At 43.2% G+C, this 2,699-nt stretch overlaps 1 non-coding gene across 1 annotated transcript; it reads left to right on the forward strand.

Moving 5' to 3' along the window:
- The first annotated feature begins 1,492 nt into the window (after positions 1–1,492).
- Positions 1,493–1,600, forward strand: LOC112725087 (small nucleolar RNA R71). The gene has a single exon (XR_003164216.1). It is a non-coding gene; the product is annotated as a small nucleolar RNA R71 (small nucleolar RNA).
- Positions 1,601–2,699: the final 1,099 nt, after the last annotated feature.

Consider the following 2,699-nt stretch of genomic DNA (forward strand, 5'->3'; position numbering starts at 1 on the left):
CTTGAGTTGTAAACACAAGGTTGTCCTCATTTACTTGAAGGATCAATTCTCCTCTGTCCACATCAATCACAGCTCTTGCTGTGGCAAGGAAAGGTCTTCCTAGGATGATGGATTCATCCTCATCCTTTTCAGTATCTAGGATTATGAAATCAGCAGGGATGTAAAGGCCCTCAACCTTTACTAATATGTCCTCTACTTTTCCATAAGCTATTTTCATGGATCTGTCTGCCATCTCTAATGAGAAGTTGGCCTCCTGTACCTCAAGAGTTCTTAGTTTCTTCAGTATAGAGAGTGGCATGAGGTTTATCCCTGATCCAAGGTCACACAGAGCTCTTTCAAAGGTCATTGTGCCTATGGTACAAGGTATTAAGAACTTTCCGGGATCCTGTTTCTTCTGAGGCAATGCCAGTTGATCCAGATCACTAAGTTCATTGATGAGCAAGGGGGGTTCATCTTCCCAAGTCTCATTACCAAATAATGTGGCATTCAGCTTCATGATTGCACCAAGGTACTTGGCAACTTGCTCTTCAGTGACATCCTCATTCTCTTCAGAAGAAGAATACTCATCAGAGCTCATGAAGGGCATAAGGAGGTTTAATGGAATCCCTATGGTCTCTAGATGAGCCTCAGATTCCTTTGGTTCCTCAGAGGGATCCTCCTTATTGATCACTGGACGTCCCAGGAGGTCTTCCTCACTGGGATTCACGTCCTCTTCCTCCCATATAGGTTTGGCCATGTTGGTTACATTAATGGCCTTGCACTCTCCTTTTGGATTCTCTTCAGTATTACTTGGGAGAGTGTTAGGAGGGGTTTCAGTGATCTTCTTACTCAGCTGGCCCACTTGTGCCTCCAGATTTCTTATGGAGGACCTTGTTTCACTCATGAAACTTAAAGTGGCCTTTGACAGATCAGAGACTAAGTTTGTTAAATTAGAATTATTTTGTTCATAATTCTCTGTCTGTTGCTGAGAAGATGATGGGAAAGGCTTGCTTGGCCTATTTCTTCCACCATTGTTAAAGCCTTGTTGAGGCTTTTGTTGATCCTTCCATAAGAAATTTGGATGATTTCTCCATGATGAATTATAGGTGTTTCCATAAGGTTCACCCATGTAATTTACCTCTGCTATTGCAGGGTTCTCAGGATCATAAGCTTCTTCTTCAGAAGATGCCTCTTTAGTACTGTTGGATGCATTTTGCCATCCATTCAGACTTTGAGAAATCATGTTGACTTGCTGAGTCAACACTTTGTTCTGAGCCAATATGGCATTCAGAGCATCAATCTCAAGAACTCCCTTCTTCTGAGGCGTTCCATTATTCACAGAATTCCTCTCAGAAGTGTACATGAATTGATTATTAGCAACCATGTCAATAAGTTCTTGAGCTTCTGCAGGCGTTTTCTTTAGGTGAATGGATCCACCTGCAGAATGGTCCAGTGACATCTTAGAGAATTCAGACAGACCATAATAGAATATATCCAGAATAGTCCATTCTGAAAGCATGTCAGGAGGACACCTTTTGGTCATCTGTTTGTATCTTTCCCAAGCTTCATAGAGGGATTCACCATCTTTTTGCTTGAATGTCTGAACATCCACTCTAAGCTTGCTCAGCTTTTGAGGAGGAAAGAACTTAGCCAAGAAGGCTGTGACCAGCTTATCCCAGGAGTCCAGGCTATCCTTAGGTTGTGAGTCCACCCATATTCTAGCTCTGTCTCTTACAGCAAAAGGGAAAAGCATGAGCCTGTAGACTTCAGGATTTATTCCATTCGTCTTTACATAATTCTGCTCTGCCTTTTCCTTCAGGCCCTCCGCCATAGCACATTGACCCATAAGCTTCTTCTCCCTCTCCTAAAGTCGGGCCCGCTCATCCTTCAGCCAAGCCACCTCCTCTTGAAGCTGCTTCTCCTCTTTTTGATAAAGGACAAGCTGGTGTGAGAAATCGTGATCACTCAGATTTGTATTTGTAAAATTATTTGCTGGTTCTTTCCCTGGTAATGGCACCAAACACTGGTGCGCAGAACCATGGTCCAAACATAACTTCACAATTTCGCACAACTAACCAGCAAGTGCACTGGGTCGTCCAAGTAATAAACCTTACGTGAGTAAGGGTCGATCCCACGGAGATTGTTGGTATGAAGCAATCTATGGTCATCTTGTAAATCTCAGTCAGGCGGATTATATTGTAATTGGATTAGATATTTAGATGAAATAACAGATAAATAAAATGGGATAGAAATACTTATGTAGATTCATTGGTAGGAATTTCAGATAAGCGAATGGAGACACTGTATGACTCTAGGACACCTGCTTTCCTACTGCTTCAACTCAATCCTTCTTACTCATTTCCATGGCAAGCTGTATATGGGGGGTCACCGTCGTCAATGGCTACTTTGTATCCTCTCTGGAAAATGGTCCTCTGCGCTGTCACTGCATGGCTAATCGTCTGGAGGCATCACCCTTGTCGATGGCTACATCCCATCCTCTCAGTGAAAAATATGCTCACGCGCTCTGTCACAGCACGGCTAATCATCTGTCGGTTCTCGATCTGGTTGGAATAGAATCCCTTGATTCTTTTGCGTCTGTCACTAACGCCCAGCCTTCAGGAGTTTGAAGCTCGTCACAGTCATTCGATCATCGAATTCTACTCGGAATACCACAGACAAGGTTTAGACTTTCCGGATTCTCATGAATGCCGCCATCAATT

Source organism: Arachis hypogaea, chromosome 11 (genome assembly GCF_003086295.3).
Source record: "Arachis hypogaea cultivar Tifrunner chromosome 11, arahy.Tifrunner.gnm2.J5K5, whole genome shotgun sequence".
NCBI classification, from domain to species: Eukaryota; Viridiplantae; Streptophyta; class Magnoliopsida; order Fabales; family Fabaceae; genus Arachis; species Arachis hypogaea.